The sequence below is a fragment of the Chlorocebus sabaeus genome, chromosome 1 (genome assembly GCF_047675955.1).
Source record: "Chlorocebus sabaeus isolate Y175 chromosome 1, mChlSab1.0.hap1, whole genome shotgun sequence".
NCBI lineage: Eukaryota > Metazoa > Chordata > Mammalia > Primates > Cercopithecidae > Chlorocebus > Chlorocebus sabaeus.
In genome coordinates, this window is record NC_132904.1 from 39,657,072 (window position 1) to 39,666,247 (window position 9,176).

General features: G+C 34.8%; 1 pseudogene; it reads left to right on the forward strand.

Annotated features, from left to right (window-relative positions):
* Nucleotides 1-5,532, forward strand: part of LOC119624206 (N-acylneuraminate-9-phosphatase pseudogene) — a 130,495-nt pseudogene extending 124,963 nt beyond the window's left edge.
* The last annotated feature ends 3,644 nt before the right edge of the window (nucleotides 5,533-9,176 follow it).

Genomic DNA, 9,176 nt, shown 5'->3' on the forward strand with positions numbered 1-9,176 from the left:
TCCCAATATTAAGACTTTTTGACGCATTTACCAATAAAATGATTTTTGTCTTTCCTGAATCTAAGCATTAACAGGAAGTGTATCAGGTTGATGGCCACTGAGAACAAAGGTCATAGTGTAGAGCACTCACTTTCATAGTCTCTCTCCCTGGCTCAGCATGAAACAAGTAGGAGATAACCTCCTACTCCTAACTTCTTCCTGAGAAAGGAAAGGGTTGATCAAATAATATTCAACATGGGAGGCAAGACTACATAATTATGAATATATAGTTTCTTTTACAAATAATGTTGGGAAAACCAGATATTCACATGCAAAGGAATATAATTAAACCTGTATCTTACGCCATGTACAAAAATAAACTCAAAATGAATTCAAGACTTTAATGAAAGACCTGCCTGATTTAAAAAAAAATGGGTAAAGAACTTGAAGAAATATTTCTCTAAAATAAGACATACAAAATTGCCAGCATGTATATAAAATATTCTTGAAACACTAATCATGAGCAAAATGCAAATCAAAACTGCAATGAGGTATCACCTCATATCTGTTAAGATGAATATTTTTTAAAAAATATTTCTCTATTGCAAGTAGGCCCAGGCAGTATGACTCAACAGCATGTCACCAATAGAGATGGTGCCAGAAGAGTCCCTCAAAAACAGTAAGTGGCCACCAGAGTTTACCTCCAGATCTGTTGTACCAGTCGGGGGCTGAGAAACTGGGGGTAGGCACCTGAAAGGGCAAATCCAAGATGAGCCCTCAAATTTGTAATTATACAATGGGTTCTTCTTGCCCATTGCACAGACAAAGCCAATTCACTGAGACCATGGTATTGCAGTAAAGAAAGAATTTAATTGTTGCAAGGCCATTCCACGTGGGAGATTGAGTTTTCCCGCAAATCAGTCTCCTCCCAACTTTCTAAACATTAAAAATTTAGTGACATATTATAAAATAAAAAGGTTATATTAATATAAGATACACATGGTAGAAATACAACGCTTAATCCTGATTTTATAACACATACTAGAGTTTTGCCTCTCATAATACCCATAGAAATAATCAAACATATTAATTTAGGGTACGTATCCATTCATTTTTACCCTGGAAGGTTTTGTCCTCCTCCTCAATCTCCCTCTTCAAATGGAGTAGCTTAGCTTTTATTATATTATGTGATAGAATTTCAAGTAAGGTGCACGTAAGATTACCTTTAAAGAAGAAAAAAAATACTTATTTTTATATTTTTTAATGATGGAAACTTACTGTATTCTGGTCTTTTCTTTAACCAGATGAGTGAAATAAAGTCCAGAGAGGCTTAGAACTTACTCAAAGTCCCTTAGTTGGCAAATTGAGGTTGAATCTCAACTCAGAATCTTCAACTATTCAAATGTTTTCTATATATATGTGATTTCACTTTTTCTACTAAAACAAAGTTGAACAAAACATTTGGAAAATTATTTATTGTGACTCTCATATGTAATAGGGGTTATGATGGGTAGCCAGAATGATAAGTGAGACCTGTATCCAGTTGTCAAAAAGTTCCTACCAACGTAGTCTAATGGAGTTTTCTTAGTGTTTGCAAAAGGATGTGATATGAAAAATTACTTACGACACAATATGAAATATTTATCCATATAGTTTCTGAAATATATATATATAAAGTGATCTGGGAATAAATAATCATTTATGCCACAAAAGAAATATTCAGGGAATTCTTTGAAAAAACAAAAAGGTGACATTTGAGTAGTACACAGATATTTAACAGGAAGATTAGGGAAGAAGACCATTCTGTGCAAAAGAAACAAACAAATATATGAAGGTGAAGAAAGCACATAACACAGTGGTGAGAACACACACAGTTTACAAGAAGTGGCTGAAGATGAGGTTAGTTAGGTAAGCTGGGAACAGACTGTGATAGGAGGACTATGCCACTGTGAAGATGTTGAACATTTTTCTGTAAGGTAAGAGTGTTGTTTGCTTGTTAGTTTGCTTGTGTTTTGCTCTGATCAGGATCAACTTATGGAAATAAAGATGCAGGACTTTAGGGAAACTCGAGTGCAAATAGCTGCTATAACTAAAGACTAATCTTGAGCAACTCCAGCTTAGTTTTCAGACTACAGACTTTAGAGTAACGTAGAAGTGATGCAGATTGCTGGGCACTAGACCAAGTTTAGTACATTCAACGCTTTAGGATTTATGTCCACAACTGTGAATTTCTTCTTAGAACCCCAGCTGTTTTTCACGGATGTTGAAGTCTAAGATTCTCTGTTTAGAGGAGTTGTTTTCAGATATTATTATGCCTAAGGATTGTCTGGAAGATATTGGATAACCTCATTCACAAAGAGTGTGATTCTGTACATCTGAAGGGATGCTGGTAACTTGAGTTTCTAGCAAGTTTCTTGATGCTGATGCTGCTTGTCCCTGAAATATTCACTCCCTATCAGTTCACATTAGATTGGTGCCAGGTTTAAATTTCATATATATATCACAATGTTGAAAAATAGACTTCCCTAAAAGAAATATAGGACAGAAACAAAATGACCAGGTCTATCAATTTTGTTTTACTATACTATCTATCAAAGAAGAATCTGCAAATAAACTGTCCGTTTGTTTAAAAATCAAAAAAAGAAAATAGAAACAAAAACAACATAATTTTTGTCAGGAAAAGACATAAAGCTTTTTTTTTCAATAAGGATGAAAATGCAATAATTGGTAGGAATATTTGCTCAAGTAAAACTAGTACCTGAAAATGACCTTTAAATTTACACATTTTCATCACCTTTTGAGTTACCTCCTTTCGATCATCTCTCCCACTACCACACTCATCCTCATTAGCCATGACACTAAAAATATTTTTTTCTTCTTTAGATACTTCAGTGATAGAAAATATAAATATTCTGAATATCTAGCATAGATGAGAAAATATGAAAATTTCTAACACAGTACAAAAATGTACTACAAGATGAGAAACAAAGAAAACAAAATATTATTAACAATTTTGGCTTACTATGTAAAAAGAAGTTTGACACTGCAGTGGTTAACTCTTGTTTCTAGTGCTTGGAAGCCCACAAATATACAAAAAACCTTTATAAATATAAATACATTCACACAAATGAATATTCAGACATCCCCATTGCAAGTAATGAATACAATGGTTACATGTTTACTTTAACAGTCTCCTCCCTCCACCCTTTCCCTTCTCCTCATGCCCTTCCCTCCTTCCCCTCTCTGCCTCCCTCCTTCCCTCCTTTTCCCACTTTCTTTTTTCCCTTTCTTCCTTCCCTCCCTCCTTCCTTCCCTTCCAACTTCTTCCTCCCTCCCTCCCTTTTTTCCATCCTTCCTTCCTTCCTTCCTTCCTTCATGTTAATAACAGGTTTATAAATAGGCATAGATAAACCTATTTATAAACCTGTTGTTACCATCTATCTCCTTTTTGGATGGATTATTGTACCAAACTTTTTTCTTATACATGCTCATTTTTTACTAAATTTTCTAAGATAACATTGGTGTCTTGGAGATGAACACTGGCAGTATTACTAAAATAATAAGTATTAAACATTCTACATAGGTATAATCTCTAGCTATTTCTAAGGGAGGAGTTCACTTTCATTGGCTGTCATTTTAGTCTGGAGTTAGCAGAGAAAAAATGCACATAACCATCGATTTTGCATGATACACAAGGGATTGTTTAAATGCAAGACACCCAATAGAAGTTTTTTCTTCTTTTTTTCTAATGTAGTTTCTACATCTACATTCACATATAAATTAACTCCCCTCCCCACTTTTTTCTTCTTTTGGTTTCTTTTAGTACATGACAGGCAATGTTTTCAGGTAAATATCATTGACTACATAGGGAAAACTAGTGAACAGAAGTCCTATCAAAAGCTGTTACATTCGTGTCTGCAGATTTTTCCAAGGCTCATTACTCCTCCAGGTAAGCGCTAGCACTGTTTCTCATCACCTTCTAATCATTAACATATGAGCAAATCATTAACATATGAGCAAAAACAATCAATTCAAATATGACTTCTAGTAAACAGAGAAAGAAGGGAAAATCTAACAAATTATTTATGTAAGTTAGAAAAACTCTAATACTTGTTATAACTATTGGCAATGGTACTATTAAAAAGAAATAAGAAAAAAGAGATTATGAGCTTTGTTTAATAATCTTCTTCAAAAATTTGTTCTATTGCGAATTGTGGACTGAAGAAAAATGTGTTCTAAATCATATAAGCAGCTATAGTTAGCGTTTACTTGGGACTGGGAACTTCACACATACCAACATCCTATAAAGTAAGTGCTGTTTTTCTCAGTCTATAAACGCGCTCGGATGGGTTTAAAGTGAAAACAGGTTACACATTCATTCAACCGGCAAACATTTTTGACTGCCTGCAGAGTGCCATGCAGCAGTCTCAATTATGGGAATAATATGTGAAAAAAGCACACAAGCATGCATTTGACGATATGGGGGTGGCGGTGGGGGGCATGCAATAAATGAAGAAAGCAAGTAAAGTTTAGTAACTAGAGGAAGTTAAGTGATTTGAATAAATAAATAATAAGAAAATCGAGTTGGTAAGTGTCTGGATGGTCAGGGCAGCCATTATTTATAAGACAGTTTTTGAATAAAGAGGATATGAGGGAAAGTTAGGAAAAATAGAAGATAAAGTTAAAAGGTAATGAGGTCAGTTCATGTAGTGTTTTAGGCCTTTATAATGCTTTATATCTCAATTAAATAAGTTAGGTGATTGGAATGCAAAGTTTGTTTGTTTGTTTTAAGTAAATTCAGGGGTCAGCAGCCCAGCGCATGTGGTATTAAGGGGCTGAGCCGCGTGCAGGCCGTTTACTCTGACCTGGACAACACGCCCATCGACACCACCTGGGCAAGCCAAAGAGGCGTGCTGAAGATGATAAAGCTTCCACAATTAAAATACCATTAAAAGGAAGAGGCTAACACCATCTATGATAAAGTTCAAGTTAAACTCAGCAAGGAATGGTTCATCCTTACAATACATGCATTACTGATCTAAGGACTTCACATTGGGAAAAAGCCATCCAGGAAACAAAAGGTGGTGCAGCCAGTAGAAAATCAGCTGAAGAAAGCTACTTCCTTTGGAAATCTAAAAGGTGACAGCATATGACACTAGCAGAAGATGTCAAAGCCATGTTCACTGAACTTCAAAAGGAGGTCCGCCTACTTCTATTAACGAACGGGGACAGACGGACTCAGAGGGAGAAGACTGAGGCTTGTGGCTGTGAGTCCTACTTCGACACTGTTGTAGGTGGAGAACAGAGGGAGGAGAAGCCAGCACCGTCCATGTTTTATTACTGCTGCACTCCTCTCAGAGTACAACCCGGGGATTGAAAGCAGGGTTGAAAGCAACAGTCTGGATCAATAAAAATGGAGTAGTGCCACTGAAGTCCTACCCAGTTCCATGTTACATAGTTTCTTCTATGCTAGAGTTACCTGTTCTCTTACAAAGTATAGACCAACAGCATCTCTGCTTAAATCACATAAAAGAGCATGATTATAAATGTTAGAGTCAATTTGCAAAGTCTGAACTAAGAAAAGTTAAGGCACTCCACTTACCAAGGTCCAGTTGTAAGAAAAATTTTATTTATGATTTAATGACCAATATTTTGAAGGTCTTCCTAACTAGGTTCCTTTTAAGTTGTAACGACAAACCATTGACTGGTATTTATTTCTGAAAATTCAGAATACATTAATACAAGTCAGTAGTATATTCCAGAACATTTGAGGAAATATATTATTTGTTAGTCTGTGAATGGAGCTTTTACAAATTATTTTATTAATCTTTTAGTATCTTGGCTCCATGACACAAAGCAGGATTGCTTACACATGGATGCATTCTAATATGGTAAATTTATAGGAAAATGGCTTCAGATATTAAAAAAAATGTGTGTAGCAATGCATGTTCAACTTTTTAGAGTTATGCTTTGGGCATCCAAGAATTGATTTGACATACACATATTGAATTAAAAGAATTAAAAATGGAGACATGACCTCGGAAAATTACAGACTCAGTATGAGTCCCCCACTTCATGTTATATCCCCACTCTCTCAAGTATGGTAAATGCAATCTTTAGGCAGAATAGAGAAAATACGTGCAGAACGTGAGAGACAATGATGCCACCCAATTCTGCTTTCATTACTGGAATACCACATTTCAAATCGAGAAATTACATCTGATTCCCAATCATCAGAATGGGGTTTAGATAGAACATTCAACATAGAAGAATAATTCCTTTATAATTGAGGACTGACTAAAGGAATTGGAGGAAGAGAAGAGTAAGAATGTAGAACAAGTTTTGAAGTATGTAGTAGACTATTCTGAAAAAGGAATAAAACTCACTTTGATTGGCCCTAGGACAAGAATTTGGTCTAATTGGATGCAAGCAGCAGATTTTCCCCTTCTTATGAGGAAGATCACAAACATTGAAGTTATCCACTATAATGTAGCTTACCCTTATTAATTACCCAGTAACTGAAGATGTTGGACTTGGATTAGCATTTAGGGGAGATGTTGTCAGGACAGAATTTTCAGACTCCAATGTGTGCATGTATCACCTGAAGATCTTGTTTAAATGAAGATTCTGAAAACTTATGTGAGAGTAGGTTGTATAATTTTACTTTTTTTTTTTTTTTTTTTTTTTGAGATGGAGTCTCGCTCTGTCATGCAGGCTGGAGTGCAGTGGCATGATCTTGGCTCACTGCAACCTCTGCCTGCCGGGTTCAAGCGATTCTCCTGCCTCAGCCTCCTGAGCAGCTGGGATTACAGGTGCATGCCACCAAGTCCTGTTAATTTTTTTTTTTTTTTTTTTTTTTTTGTATTTTTAGTAGAGACAAAGTTTCGTCACGTTAGCCAGGCTGGTTTTGAACTCCTGACCTCAAGTGATTTACCCATCTCGGCCTCCTAAAGTACTAGGATTACAGGCGTAAGCCAACATGCCTGGCCAATTTTACACTTGTAACAAGCTCCTAGGTGATGTCCACGTTGCTGGTCAATTGCCCAAAGTTAGACTAGCAAGTTTGTAGAGCTATTCAATATACTTATTTGTATCTTGAATCAACAAATATAAATTTTCTTTCAGTCCTGATACTGTATTGTCTAATGTATGTCTAATATTGTCTAATAGCATCTGAGCATGCTATAAACAAAACTCCTATATGATTAATGGTTATCTCACTTCCTTCTCACCCTGATTTTAAAATAAAAATAGAAAAAGAGTAGCTTTTAAGGAATCAGCCAGTGAAAATGATTGCCTTGTTTAAAGAGGAGGAAATCTCCAGCTCATTATGTGTTAACACACATCCTACATAATTTCTGCCTTTTATATTGAGGTTTATGACTCCCAAAAAAAGGTTAATATAAGCCTGTTCCTAGTCATGTAGCAGTATTCTTTTTCCATTAGTCCTCTATTAAATTCTTTAATATTGTTGGAAGTGAAACCATTTACCAACATATTTGCGTCAGAGACATGCTGAATTTTCATATGGATTACAGAAAATTGCATGTGACAGCTGAAAGGCTCAAATATTTTTAACACCCGAAGTCTTTCACTGAGATTTTTATTTTTTACTTTTATGATCCAAATATAATAAGGACCAATTAAAACTTCAAACGCTTGGCTATAGATGGCAGCTGACTTGTATAAATCTTCAGGATAAAAATGTCTGGGCACAATATCTTCCTTTAAACATGGAAAATTTTAAACATTACTTAGTTTGGTCATAATTATATATTTGAGTTCCCTCAAGAAAATTAATGGTTGTTCTTTCCTCTACATGATTGATTTTAGTTGTTTATTTTACCTTTATAGAAGGAACATCAAGGAATAAAAAATAAACACTTAAAATAGTTTTCTAAACCTGACAGAGAATAGACATAACAACCAATTATTTTTTCATTCTCAGTACTAAGACTTCAAATAATACTTGATGGAAGTTTTTATTTCTGTAGTGTAGTTTTTGACTGTTGGTGCTAGTATACAAGTTGACAATTTCAGGTAACTTCAAAGAAAAAATCTCTACCATTATTTCCAGAAAGTTAAAAGGAGAAAAATAATCTAAGAAAGATTTTAATTCTGACAGAAGTTTTCAGCATGTCTACTAATTAATAAGAGCAAAAAGAGAAAGTACATTAATCGGCTGCCTTTCAACTACATACAAATCATGATAAATTGAAACAAGGAATTAAGCTTTAGGCTCCCTGCTCTGATTAATGAAAATCATTTCCCTACTTTTGATATGATAAAAAGGATATTTGACTTGGGAGAATGTAGGCGACAGACTTAACTCGCCGTGTTGGCAGAAAATAAAACCATATTTCCTATAGGTTCAGCTGTCAATCAGTGGAAATGGAATCTTAGTAAATAAATAGTGTTGCATAATCTCATCTATTTATTTGCATGTTTTAGAAGGATACTGCCACAAAACCATTTTAGATGACCAATCAGAGACCAGGCCTGTGAATCAGAAGCGCACAATAGTCTCTCAAAAACAGATTTTGTAGCAGAAGAGGTTTAAGCCTTATTATAAAGCTTAGGAAAATAATTTTCAAAGAAACAAGTGAAAAAGACATAGATATTCTGAAAAATGAATGACTGTATTTCCATATATACATATGGTCGTGTGCCGCATAATGACATTTTGGCCAACAATGGACCACATATTCAACAATGGCCCCATTGTATTATAATCTCCTATTTTTACTATATCTTTTCCTATGATAAATATGTTTAGATACAAAAATACTTACCTTTGTGTTACAGTTGCTTACGGTAGTCAGTACAGTAACATGCTACTCAAGGATAGCCTAGATGTGTAGTAAGCTATATAATCAAGTGTTGTGTAGGTACACTCCATAATGTTCACAAAATGGCAAAAATATCTCACAGTACATTTTTTACCATACATCCCCTTCATTAAGTGATGCATTACTGTATGTGTATGTGTTTGTGTATATATATATATTTATTTACATATAAACAAACACAGACACATACATTCATCCATATATACATGTATACCTACATGTATACACACACACACACACACACGCCTGAATTTAAAACATTTGTTTTAAATGTTTGCAATGCATAACACCCATTGCACAGCTTGCCTGGTGTCTGCTTTTATTGCTTAAGACGAACTAAAAGGTAGA